General features: G+C 60.3%; 1 non-coding gene across 1 annotated transcript; it reads left to right on the top strand.

Moving 5' to 3' along the window:
• The first annotated feature begins 9,629 nt into the window (after positions 1-9,629).
• LOC142793773 (small subunit ribosomal RNA) lies at positions 9,630-11,444 on the top strand. Its single transcript, XR_012891811.1, has one exon. It is a non-coding gene; the product is annotated as a small subunit ribosomal RNA (ribosomal RNA).
• The last annotated feature ends 1,680 nt before the right edge of the window (positions 11,445-13,124 follow it).

Raw genomic sequence — 13,124 nt, 5'->3', positions numbered from 1 at the left:
GTACGGAAGGAACGGCGCGGAGAGGGCTCGACACGAAGCTCGACCCTAAACCGCGCCAAGTACGGAAGGAACAGCGCGGCTAAGGGTTCGAAATAGAGCTCTACCTTGAACCGCGCCAAGTACGAAAGGAACAGCGCAACTAAGGGGCTCGAAGCAAAGCTCGATCCTGAACCGCGCCAAGTACGAAAGCAACCGCGCGGTCGGGACTCGAAACAAGGCTCGACCCTAAACCGTGCCAAGTACGAAAGGAACTGCACGGTAAGAGCTCGAAACAAGGTTCGATTCTGAACCGCGCTAACTGCGCGGTCAGTACTCAAAACAAGGCTCGACCCTAAACCGCGCAAAGTACGAAAGGAACCGCGCGGTAGGGGCTCGAGACAAAGCTCGGCCCTAAACCGCGCCAAGTACGGAAGGAACGGCGCGGAGAGGGCTCGAGACAAAGCTCGACCCTAAACCGCGCCAAGTACGGAGGGAACAGCGCGGCTAAGGGCTCGAAACAAACCCTAAACCGCGCCAAGTACGGAGGGAACAGCGCGGCTAAGGGCTCGAAACAAACCCTAAACCGCGCCAAGTACGGAAGGAACGGCGCGGAGAGGGCTCGAGACAAAGCTCGACCCTAAACCGCGCCAAGTACGGAGGGAACAGCGCGGCTAAGGGCTCGAAACAAACCCTGAACCGCGCCAAGTACGAAAGGAACGGCGCGCAGTAGGGGTTTAAAACAAAGCTGGTCCCAAAACCGCGCCAAGTACGAAAGGAACAGCGCGGTCGAGACTCGGAAGAAAAAGCTTTCAAAGTGTCGTAGCACGATGCACACTGCTGTTCGTGTGGAACAAACGTGACTACCGTGCTGTACGGTGGAGTTCTGTGCGCAAAAGCGGCGGGTGTGTTTCTAAGCACCACAGCGTTGTGTCAAAAAAGAGGTGCCTGAGAGAAACGCATGCGACTGCCGTGCTTTGCGGCATAGCACCGTGCGCAAAAACGGTGCGCATGCAAGAGGTGTCAGAGCTAGCGAACTTTTGCCACGAGCAACAGGTCACTAAAAGCCTATAGATGACGGTGTTGGAGGAAAAGAAAAATATCGAGAAAGCACTGCGGTGTGCCGTGCGTAGGGACGGGCGCGCGTGCCACATGCCGCCGAAATATGGGTGTCGGAGAAAACAGAGTGCCGCGCGTAACGAGGGGCGCGCGTGTTACAGAGAAGAGATATGCCCAAACGCATGAAAGTGTACGCAGGTGTCCTAAGGCAGTTTTTTTTTTTTTTCCTCATTTTGATGTCGCCCCGGCTGACGTGGTTTTCGTTTTTCCGTGCCGCCCCGGCTGACGCGGTTTTCGTTTTTCCGTGCCGCCCCGGCTGACGCAGTTTTTGCGCCGCCCCGGCTGACGCGGTTTTCGCGCCGCCCCGGCTGACGCGGTTCCGACTTTGCACTTTTTGGCTCACCCCGGCTGGCGGCCCACTCACTCGATCGCCAGGTCTGTTTGCCCCGGTGGTTCCACCGCCAGGCTTAAGCGCGAACTTTTTTTGTTTGTTTTCTTTTGATTAAGCGCAAGCTTTTTTCTTTGTTTTCTTTTGATTAAGCGCGGGCTTTTTTCTTTGTTTTTTTTGCATTCGCCCCGGCAGACGCGGTTTTTGCGCCGCCCCGGCTGACGCGGTTTTTGCCGCCCCGGCTGACGCAGTTCGGACTTAGCACTTTTCGGCTGTGCCTGGCTGGCGGCCCACTCACTCGATCGCCATGTCTGTTTGCCACAGTTTTCCCGGTGGTGCCGCACCCGGGCTCGCCCCGGCTGACGCGGTTTCGTGCCGCCCCGGCAGACGCGGTTTTCGCGCCGCCCCGGCTGACGCGGTTTCGTGCCGCCCCGGCAGACGCGGTTTTTTGCCGCCCCGGCAGACGCGTTTTTTTTTTCTTTCGCCCCGGCTGACGCAGTTTTCGCGCCGCCCCGGCAGACGCGGTTTTCGCGCCGCCCCGGCAGACGCGGTTTTTTGCGCCGCCCCGGCTGACGCAGTTCGGACTTGGCACTTTTTGGCTGAGCCTGGCTGGCGGCCCACTCACTCGATCGCCATGTCTGTTTGCCACAGTTTTCCCGGTGGTGCCGCACCCGGGCTCGCCCCGGCTGACGCAGTTTTCGCGCCGCCCCGGCTGACGCGGTTTCGTGCCGCCCCGGCAGACGCGGTTTTTTGCGCCGCCCCGGCTGACGCGGTTTTTTGCCGCCCCGGCTGACGCAGTTCGGACTTGGCACTTTTCGGCTGTGCCTGGCTGGCGGCCCACTCACTCGATCGCCATGTCTGTTTGCCACAGTTTTCCCGGTGGTGCCGCACCCGGGCTCGCCCCGGCAGACGCGTTTTTTTTTTTTCTTTCGCCCCGGCTGACGCAGTTTTCGCGCCGCCCCGGCTGACGCGGTTTCGTGCCGCCCCGGCAGACGCGGTTTTTTGCGCCGCCCCGGCTGACGCGGTTTTTGCCGCCCCGGCTGACGCAGTTCGGACTTAGCACTTTTTGGCTGAGCCTGGCTGGTGGCCCACTCACTCGATCGCCATGTCTGTTAGCCACAGTTTTCCCGGTGGTGCCGCACCCGGGCTCGCCCCGGCTGACGCAGTTTTCGCGCCGCCCCGGCTGACGCGGTTTCGTGCCGCCCCGGCAGACGCGGTTTTCGCGCCGCCCCGGCTGACGCGGTTTTTGCCGCCCCGGCTGACGCAGTTCGGACTTAGCACTTTTCGGCTGTGCCTGGCTGGCGGCCCACTCACTCGATCGCCATGTCTGTTTGCCACAGTTTTCCCGGTGGTGCCGCACCCGGGCTCGCCCCGGCTGACGCAGTTTTCGCGCCGCCCCGGCTGACGCGGTTTCGTGCCGCCCCGGCAGACGCGGTTTTCGCGCCGCCCCGGCTGACGCGGTTTCGTGCCGCCCCGGCAGACGCGGTTTTTTGCCGCCCCAGCTGACGCAGTTCGGACTTAGCACTTTTTGGCTGAGCCTTGCTGGCGGCCCACTCACTCGATCGCCATGTCTGTTTGCCACAGTTTTCCCGGTGGTGCCGCACCCGGGCTCGCCCCGGCAGACGCGTTTTTTTTTTTTCTTTCGCCCCGGCTGACGCAGTTTTCGCGCCGCCCCGGCAGACGCGGTTTTCGCGCCGCCCCGGCAGACGCGGTTTTTTGCGCCGCCCCGGCTGACGCGGTTTTTTGCCGCCCCGGCTGACGCAGTTCGGACTTGGCACTTTTTGGCTGAGCCTGGCTGGCGGCCCACTCACTCGATCGCCATGTCTGTTTGCCACAGTTTTCCCGGTGGTGCCGCACCCGGGCTCGCCCCGGCTGACGCAGTTTTCGCGCCGCCCCGGCAGACGCGGTTTCGTGCCGCCCCGGCAGACGCGGTTTTTTGCGCCGCCCCGGCTGACGCGGTTTTTTGCCGCCCCGGCTGACACGGTTCGGACTTTGCACTTTTCGGCTGTGCCTGGCTGGCGGCCCACTCACTCGATCGCCATGTCTGTTTGCCACAGTTTTCCCGGTGGTGCCGCACCCGGGCTCGCCCCGGCAGACGCGTTTTTTTTTTTTTTTTCTTTCGCCCCGGCTGACGCAGTTTTCGCGCCGCCCCGGCTGACGCGGTTTCGTGCCGCCCCGGCAGACGCGGTTTTTTGCGCCGCCCCGGCTGACGTGGTTTTTGCCGCCCCGGCTGACGCAGTTCGGACTTTGCACTTTTTGGCTGAGCCTGGCTGGCGGCCCACTCACTCGATCGCCATGTCTGTTTGCCACAGTTTTCCCGGTGGTGCCGCACCCGGGCTCGCCCCGGCAGACGCGTTTTTTTTTTTTCCTTCGCCCCGGCAGACGTGGTTCCCCCCCCCCCCTCCGTCTTTCTTTTTGTTTTTTTTTTTTCGCCGCGGCTGAAGTGGATTTTTCGGTGCCTCGACGCCCCGGTAGTCGCGGTTTTTCCGTTTCCGCACGGCCCCGGCTGACGCTGCTCGGTCACAGTCGCCTTTTGTGGTGATTGCAGACTTCTTGAGCGCGGGTGTTTTTTTTTTTTGTTGTTGTTGTTGTTTTATTACGCATTCGCTCCAGCAGACGCTGTTTAGACTTTTTGTTTCCTCTTTTATCCTGCGACGAGGTGACGAGGTTTATTCGGTGCCCCGCCGCCCCGGCTGAAGTGATTTTTCCTGTCCCGTGCCGCCCCGGCTGACGCGGTTGGGACTTCGCGTTTGTTCGGCCGCCACGGGTTTTGGCGCACTCGCTCGGTTGCTTGTTGTTGCCACTTGTTGCGAACCCAGGTTTCTTGAGCGAGCGCGGGCGTTTTTTCTTCCTTTCTTTCTTTGTTCTATGTGTTAGCGAATCGGCCTTTAATATCACACGAGGACTCACAACCAACAATTTTCAGTTTGAAGTGTAAAAAATCTGCAGGTGTTGACGTAACTGACTTGCCCCGTACCCTTGAGTACATCCATGAAGTTCTCGTAGTACTACTAAATCGCATTATTCCAAGTGGAGAAATTCCCATAAACTTGCAAACCTCTACACGAAAATCGGTGCGCGTGATAAAGTTGAAAATTATCGTCCGATATCAAATGTGCCTTCTATAACACAAATTCTAGGAAAAAAAAAAAAAAAAACACTTGTTCGCCGTTTTCTGCGCCGTGACTGGCAGCACTCCGGCGAAGCGAAACGGGGTCGATTCGAGCACGATATCGGCGTCTTTCGACGTGCTCGCCGGCGACCGTCGCACGAGTACGTCGCACGAGCGCGTCTGCCGGGGCGCCGTTTGCGAAGCCGACGCAAAAGTGGGAACCGCCGCTCGGATGATCGCCGCTTTCGGCAGAGTGAGTGTTGGCACTCCGGGGAAGCGAAACAGCGTGAATGCGCCCACGAAATCGGCGTATTTTGAAGTGCCCGCCGGCGACCGTCGCACGAGTACGGTAAACCGCGTCAGCCGGGGCGTAGTTCGGGACGCCGACGAAAAAGTGGGAAGCGCAACTCGGATCTTCGCCGTTTTTGCAGGAGTGAGTGGCGGCCCTCCTGCGAGACCAAGAAGCATCGATTCGTGCACGAATTCGGCGCCTTTCGACGTGATCGCCGGCGACCGTCGCTCGAGTAGGGCAAACCGCGTCTGCCGGGGCGGGCTTCGGGACGCCGATGCGAAAGTGGGAAACGCTGCTCGGATGTTCGCCGTTTTTGGCCGAGTGAGTGCTGGCACACGGGCGAAGCCAAACGGGGCCGATTACGGCACGATATCGGCGTCTTTCGACGTGCCCGCCGGCGACCGTCGCACGAGTACGGTAAACCGCGTCAGCCCGGGCGGAGTTCGGGACGCCGATGCGAAAGTGGAGAACGCCGCTCGGATCTTCGCCGTTTTTGGAGGAGTGAGTGGCGGCACTCCGGAGAAGCCAGGGAGCGCCAATTAGCGCACGATATCGGCGTCTTTCGACGCGCTCGCCGGCGACCGTCGCACGAGTAGGGCAAACCGCGTCTGCCGGGGCGGGGTTTACGACGCCGACGCAAAAGTGGGAACCGCCGCTCGGATGTTGGCCGTTTTTGGCAGAGTGAGTGCTGGCACTCCGGCGACGCGAAAGAGCGCGAATGCGCCCACGAAAGTGGCGTATTTGGACGTGCGTGACGGCGACCGCTGCAGGAGTACGAAAAACCACGTCAGCCGGGGCGAGCGACACACGGCGGTCTGGGTGCTTATCGCTGCTATTATAGGGGCACCCCGGCAGACGCAGAAAAAAAAAAAAAAATTTTCGACCTTCTTTTTTGCTGGTCGAGCTCGGGTAACCCAGGTCGCAATGGGAGCCGCGCACGAAAGCGGCGTCGCGAGACGCGTTCGCGGTCGCTAGTCGCACGAGCTCGGCAACCGCGTCAGCCGGCGCGGAGTTCGGGATGCCGACGGCTAAGTGGGTACCGCTGCTCGGATGTTCGCCGTTTTTGGCCGAGTGAGTGCTGGCACTCCGGTGAAGCCAAGGAGCGCCAATTCGTGCACGATATCGGCGTCTTTCGACGTGCCCGCCGGCCACCGCCGCACGAGTACGGCAAACCGCGTCTGCCGGGGCGGGGTTCGCGACGCGTACGCAATAGTGGGAACCGTCGCTCGGATGTTCGTCGTCTTTGGCCGAGCGAGTGCTGGCACTCCGGCGAAGCGAAACGGGGCCGATTCGGGCACGATATCGGCGTATTTCGACGTGCTCGCCGGCGACCGTCGCACGAGTACGGCAAAGCGCGTCTGCCGGGGCGAGGTTTGCGACGCCGACGAAAAAGTGGGAAGCGCCGCTCGGATCTTCGCCGTTTTTGCAGGAGTGAGTGGCGGCCCTCCTGCGAGACCAAGAAGCATCGACTCGCGCACGATATCGGTGTCTTTCGACGTGCCCGCCGGCCACCGCCGCACGAGTACGGCAAACCGCGTATGCCGGGGCGGGGTTGGCGACGCCGACGCAAAAGTGGGAACCGCCACTAGGATGTTCGCCGTTTTTGGCAGAGTGAGTGCTGGCACTCCGGCGAAGCGAAAGAGCGCGAATGCGCCCACGAAAGTGGCGTGTTTGGACGTGCTTGACGACGACCACCGCAGGAAAACGAAAAACCACGTCAGCCGGGGCGAGCGACCCATGGCGGTCTGGGTGCTTATCGCTGCTATTATAGGGGCACCCCGGCAGACGCAAAAAAAAAAAAAAATTTTTTTCGACATTCTTTTTTGCTCGTCGACCTCGGGTGACCCAGGTCGCAGTGGGAGCCGCGCACGAAAGCGGCGTCGCGAGACGGCTTCGCGGTCGCTAGTCGCACGAGCTCGGCAACCGCGTCTGCCGGGGCGGAGTTCGGGACGCCGACGGCTAAGTGGGAACCGCCGCTCGGATGTTCGCCGTTTGTGGCCGAGTGAGTGCTGGCACTCCGGCGAAGCCAAACGGGGCCGATTCCGGCACGATATCGGCGTCTTTCTACGTGCTCGCCGGCGACCGTCGCACGAGTACGGCAAAGTGCGTCTGCCGGGGCGGGGTTTGCGACGCGTACGCAATAGTGAGAACCGTCGCTCGGATGTTCGTCGTCTTTCGCCGAGCCAGTGCTGGCAATCCGGCGAAGCCGAACGGAGCCGATTCGGGCACGATATCGGCGTCTTTCCACGTGCTCGCCGGCGACCGTCGCACGAGTACGGTAAACCGCGTCAGCCGGGGCGGAGTTCGGGACGCCGATGCGAAAGTGGGAAGCGCCGCTCGGATCTTCGCCGTTTTTGGAGGAGTCAGTGGCGGCACTCCGGTGAAGCCAAGGTGCGCCAATTCGCGCACGATATCGGCGTCTTTCGACGTGCCCGCCGGCCACCGTCGCACGAGTACGGCAAACCTCGTCTGCCGGGGCGGGGTTTGCGACGCCGACGCAAAAGTGGGAACCGCCGCTCGGATGTTCGCCGTTTTTGGCAGAGTGAGTGCTGGCACTCCGGCGAAGCGAAAGAGCGCGAATGCGCCCACGAAAGTGGCGTGTTTGGACGTGCTTGACGACGACCACCGCAGGAAAACGAAAAACCACGTCAGCCGGGGCGAGCGACCCATGGCGGTCTGGGTGCTTATCGCTGCTATTATAGGGGCACCCCGGCAGACGCAAAAAAAAAAAAAATTTTTTTCGACATTCTTTTTTGCTCGTCGACCTCGGGTGACCCAGGTCGCAGTGGGAGCCGCGCACGAAAGCGGCGTCGCGAGACGGCTTCGCGGTCGCTAGTCGCACGAGCTCGGCAACCGCGTCTGCCGGGGCGGAGTTCGGGACGCCGACGGCTAAGTGGGAACCGCCGCTCGGATGTTCGCCGTTTGTGGCCGAGTGAGTGCTGGCACTCCGGCGAAGCCAAACGGGGCCGATTCCGGCACGATATCGGCGTCTTTCTACGTGCTCGCCGGCGACCGTCGCACGAGTACGGCAAAGTGCGTCTGCCGGGGCGGGGTTTGCGACGCGTACGCAATAGTGAGAACCGTCGCTCGGATGTTCGTCGTCTTTCGCCGAGCCAGTGCTGGCACTCCGGCGAAGCCGAACGGAGCCGATTCGGGCACGATATCGGCGTCTTTCCACGTGCTCGCCGGCGACCGTCGCACGAGTACGGTAAACCGCGTCAGCCGGGGCGGAGTTCGGGACGCCGATGCGAAAGTGGGAAGCGCCGCTCGGATCTTCGCCGTTTTTGGAGGAGTCAGTGGCGGCACTCCGGTGAAGCCAAGGTGCGCCAATTCGCGCACGATATCGGCGTCTTTCGACGTGCCCGCCGGCCACCGTCGCACGAGTACGGCAAACCTCGTCTGCCGGGGCGGGGTTTGCGACGCCGACGCAAAAGTGGGAACCGCCGCTCGGATGTTCGCCGTTTTTGGCAGAGTGAGTGCTGGCACTCCGGCGAAGCGAAAGAGCGTGAATGCGCCCACGAAAGTAGCGTATTTGGACGTGCTTGACGGCGACCGCCGCAGGAGTACGAAAAACCACGTCAGCCGGGGCGAGCGACCCACGGCGGTCTGGGTGCTTATCGCTGCTATTATAGGGGCACCCCGGCAGACGCAGAAAGAAAAAAAAAAATGGGGACATGGCGTGCGTCACCGTGCGGCTTCGCAGCGTTGCCGAAGTCGCCGAGCCCTTCGACTGAGCCGAACGGCGGACAGGGAACGTTGGTCGGCCGTTCTAACCTGTCGGTGCCACGCCGAGACGTCGTTAAGGAAAACCGCGTCGTGGGCCTCTACGACGCCGTCGAGTCGTTGTACGTTTGGTGTCCAGCGTGTCGGCGGCGAGTAGCGGACACGTCGTTCACGACTTCGGTCTTTCGCAGTCGACGCGAACTTGCGGAGAGTCGTGGTGCCTCACGTTTTCGGCAGAAACCGCGGCGGAATTTTCCCGTGCGTGCGCGCACGACCTCGGTGCTGTGCCGTCAGCGTAGTGTTGCACAAACTCGTGGCCTACCCAAGGTGCGGTACGTTTGCGGCCGTATCCTCGGTGGGAATTTCGTGAGTAGGGTCGCAAATTCTACGACCTCGGCGGGTTTGAGAGCGACGTAGACTTGTGGCACGCTCAACATGCCACACGTTTCGGGGCACACCCGCGGTGAAATTTTCTCGAGTACGCTCGTATTAGGGCCCAAGGAGGTCTGGGTACTTATCGCTGCTATTATGTGGGGGTTCTCGTGAGCGGCGTACGCGAAAGCGACCGGGTGTCTGATATGCGGCGGGCTTCGGCCTCGTCAAGCGTGTCCTCGGGTCTGCTCCAGGGGAATCCACGGCAGTCGTCTGCAGCCTCATCCGCTTGATGCGTTAGGGGCTGGTTGTCGGACGGTGCCGTTTTACCACGATATCGAGGTGTGTTCCGTGTCGTCCTCGGGCGATTCAGATGCGAAAGCGCCGAAGACGCGGGCGTGACCCGTCGTCTGGCGGCTTTGCAGTCTCGGCTCCGTTGCTAGTTCCGGCCGGTCCACCGACAGTGCAGCGGGCTTGGGCAACCCGCACGGCGCGACCGAGTCGATGCAACGAAAAAGAGCGAGCATGAACGTGCTTCTTGCCGCACGGCTCCCACTCGTCTTTCGGGAAGGTTGTGCCGTAGCGAGCTCGAACGCCGTCATCTCGGAGTGCAAAATAAGCGTGTTGGGGCGCCTGAAGGTGGCCTCCGCCGCACACAGACTGCGTCCGGCCCGCCGAGGGCGAGGACGGACGCGCAGTCGAACGATTACCTGGTTGATCCTGCCAGTAATCATATGCTTGTCTCAAAGATTAAGCCATGCATGTCTAAGTACATGCCGAAATAAGGCGAAACCGCGAATGGCTCATTAAATCAGTTATGGTTCCTTAGATCGTTTCTTCCTACTTGGATAACTGTGGCAATTCTAGAGCTAATACATGCAGTGAGCCTGGAGCCCTTTGGGTAACGGGTGCTTTTATTAGACCAAGATCGATCGGGTTTCGGCCCGTATTGTGTGGTGACTCTGGATAACTTTGTGCTGATCGCATGGCCACGAGCCGGCGACGTTTCTTTCAAGTGTCTGCCTTATCAACTTTCGATGGTAGGTTACTTGCTTACCATGGTTGTTACGGGTAACGGAGAATCAGGGTTCGATTCCGGAGAGGGAGCCTGAGAAACGGCTACCACATCCAAGGAAGGCAGCAGGCGCGCAAATTACCCACTCCCGGCACGGGGAGGTAGTGACGAAAAATAACAATACGGGACTCTTTTGAGGCCCCGTAATTGAAATGAGTACACTCTAAATCCTTTAACGAGGATCAATTGGAGGGCAAGTCTGGTGCCAGCAGCCGCGGTAATTCCAGCTCCAATAGCGTATACTAAAGCTGCTGCGGTTAAAAAGCTCGTAGTTGGATCTCAGTTCCAGACGAGTAGTGCATCTACCCGATGCGACGGCTCGGACTGAACATCATGCCGGTTCTTTCTTGGTGCACTTCATTGTGTGCCTCGAGATGGCCGGTGCTTTTACTTTGAAAAAATTAGAGTGCTCAACGCAGGCGAGTCGCCTGAATAAACTTGCATGGAATAATAGAACAAGACCTCGTTTCTGTTCTGTTGGTTTTTGGAATACGAGGTAATGATTAAGAGGGACGGACGGGGGCATTCGTATTGCGGCGCTAGAGGTGAAATTCTTGGACCGTCGCAAGACGAACTACTGCGAAAGCATTTGCCAAGAATGTTTTCATTGATCAAGAACGAAAGTCAGAGGTTCGAAGGCGATCAGATACCGCCCTAGTTCTGACCATAAACGATGCCAACCAGCGATCCGCCTGAGTTACTCAAATGACTCGGCGGGCAGCTTCCGGGAAACCAAAGTATTTGGGTTCCGGGGGAAGTATGGTTGCAAAGCTGAAACTTAAAGGAATTGACGGAAGGGCACCACCAGGAGTGGAGCCTGCGGCTTAATTTGACTCAACACGGGAAAACTTACCCGGCCCGGACACTGGGAGGATTGACAGATTGAGAGCTCTTTCTTGATTCGGTGGATGGTGGTGCATGGCCGTTCTTAGTTGGTGGAGCGATTTGTCTGGTTAATTCCGATAACGAACGAGACTCTAGCCTATTAAATAGGTGCGGGGTTCCCAGCACCTTACAACCTTCTTAGAGGGACAAGCGGCTCCTAGCCGCACGAAACAGAGCAATAACAGGTCTGTGATGCCCTTAGATGTCCGGGGCCGCACGCGCGCTACACTGAAGGAAGCAGCGTGTCTTTATCCCTGTCTGAAAAGACTGGGTAACCCGTGGAACTTCTTTCGTGATTGGGATAGGGGCTTGCAATTGTTCCCCTTGAACGAGGAATTCCCAGTAAGCGCGAGTCATAAGCTCGCGTTGATTACGTCCCTGCCCTTTGTACACACCGCCCGTCGCTACTACCGATTGAATGATTTAGTGAGGTCTTCGGACCGATGTCCGGCGCGGCCTTTCGGTTGCGCCGGTCTGTTGGAAAGATGACCAAACTTGATCATTTAGAGGAAGTAAAAGTCGTAACAAGGTTTCCGTAGGTGAACCTGCGGAAGGATCATTAACGGATTGTGAAGGGTGAGCGCCTCAGCTGCGTCTGCGCCCGACACTTTCTGCCGCTGACCCCGTTTGGACGCGGGGTCGGCTTTTCCCCACGGGGCTGCCTGAATGTGGAGCGGCACCCCGTGACAAATTGTTGCGCCCAGCGGACGCCAACACCGCGACCTTGGACGGTCGGCCAGGTGGCGGACGCGGGTACAAACGGCGCAACGCACTCATAGGTCGGCTTTCGACCCGCCACTGCACCGTGGCTCGAAGCGCTCGAAATGCGCGACCCGACCGCTGCGGGACCGCCTAGTACTGTAAACAGGAGCGGCGGAGCGCGAACGGCGAGTCGTGGTTACGTCGGTAGAAGGCGAGGCTGCGCGTTCCCGAAACGCCAGCCGAGTGCCCTCCCGACCGTTCGAGCGTGCAAGAACGAGACCCGACAATCGCGCGGCGACTGCCAAGTACGAGAGGAACGGCACAAGCGTCGGCGGTCGGTCAAGGAACTGGCGATGTGACGGGTCCGCTGTGCACCAGTGCATACCGTCCCGCCGTCCGCGGCAAGCGCCTCCGCGTCCTCGGGTGACGGAGGCTGCCGGTCGGTTCTTGCAGGCGAGGGATCTCGCTGGCACCGGTTCGCGTTGACGCGCGGCCGGTCATGGCACGGCGATGCGACGGCCGAGGTGCGCAGTACTCGATGGAGGAACCGCACGCTCCGATGACCGTCCCGCCCTCCGCGGCGTATGCGTACCGACCGTAATGGTTGCAGCAGCGCCGGCCGGCTTTTGAATTCGCCACACGAAACACGGTGCGAGATCGCGGTTAGGGGAGCGTCGACGTTGCCAGGCGTTTTGCTTGCTGCCGAGGGAAAGGCGGCACGGCCACGTCGCGCTCGTCGCGATTAGCGGGTCTGCGCGCTTTGGGAAGGTGCCGCAACGACTTGCCGAAAGAGGAAGCACGGAAGAACGAGGGACTTGGACGTCCCGACAATTGAACGCACTTGCGGCCAGGCCCTTGCTGGCTTCGTTCTTCCGCCTCGAGTAGGCTCGTACGCGGCTCCGGCGCCGAAAGTGGTCCTTGGCACCGACTTCGGTGGACGTGGGAAGTGCCGCGCAAGTACGGCGCGCCTGGCTCCACCTGTTGGCTAAAGTAGGCAGCCGGATCGGCATTTTGGTGTGCGGTGGCAAACCGTGGATGCGAAAAAAGCTTGTGCGATTTCGTGGAACAAAAAGCGGGGGTCCCCCTTTTTATGCGGAGGAGACCGACCCGCCCGCCGTGGTGAACCGCGACGCCACGGTAAAAACGGGAGAGGCTTGTCGATGGGACCGTGCATCCCGCGCTCCACGGAGGCCGGGAGGCGGCCGCCCGAGGAAATGTGTAGCCGTCGAGGCCCGCATCTGCGTGCACTCTTATCCAAATGGGTGTACCGCAGGCATTTTCTGGTTAGGCGGGCCAATGAGAGCGAGCACACAACGATACCTACGGGTCCGGCTTGGAGAACCGGCTTCGACGCCTCCCGAGTATTTATAGAGGGGTGGACCACGAAAGCACTCGCAAGTAGCGGAAGCGAAACGCCGTCCGAAACACACCGTTTGCTCGATTTGCGGCAGCCGAAAAAGGCGCGGCAGAGTTTTGGAGTCCAAGCGTGCGCTGAAAAGCGCCCTTCTTGGCCACTGTTTGGCCGAGTGCCAGAAACGTT

Source organism: Rhipicephalus microplus, unplaced genomic scaffold (assembly GCF_043290135.1).
Source record: "Rhipicephalus microplus isolate Deutch F79 unplaced genomic scaffold, USDA_Rmic scaffold_329, whole genome shotgun sequence".
Classification (NCBI taxonomy): Eukaryota; Metazoa; Arthropoda; class Arachnida; order Ixodida; family Ixodidae; genus Rhipicephalus; species Rhipicephalus microplus.
This window is presented reverse-complemented; position numbering and strand designations above follow the sequence as displayed.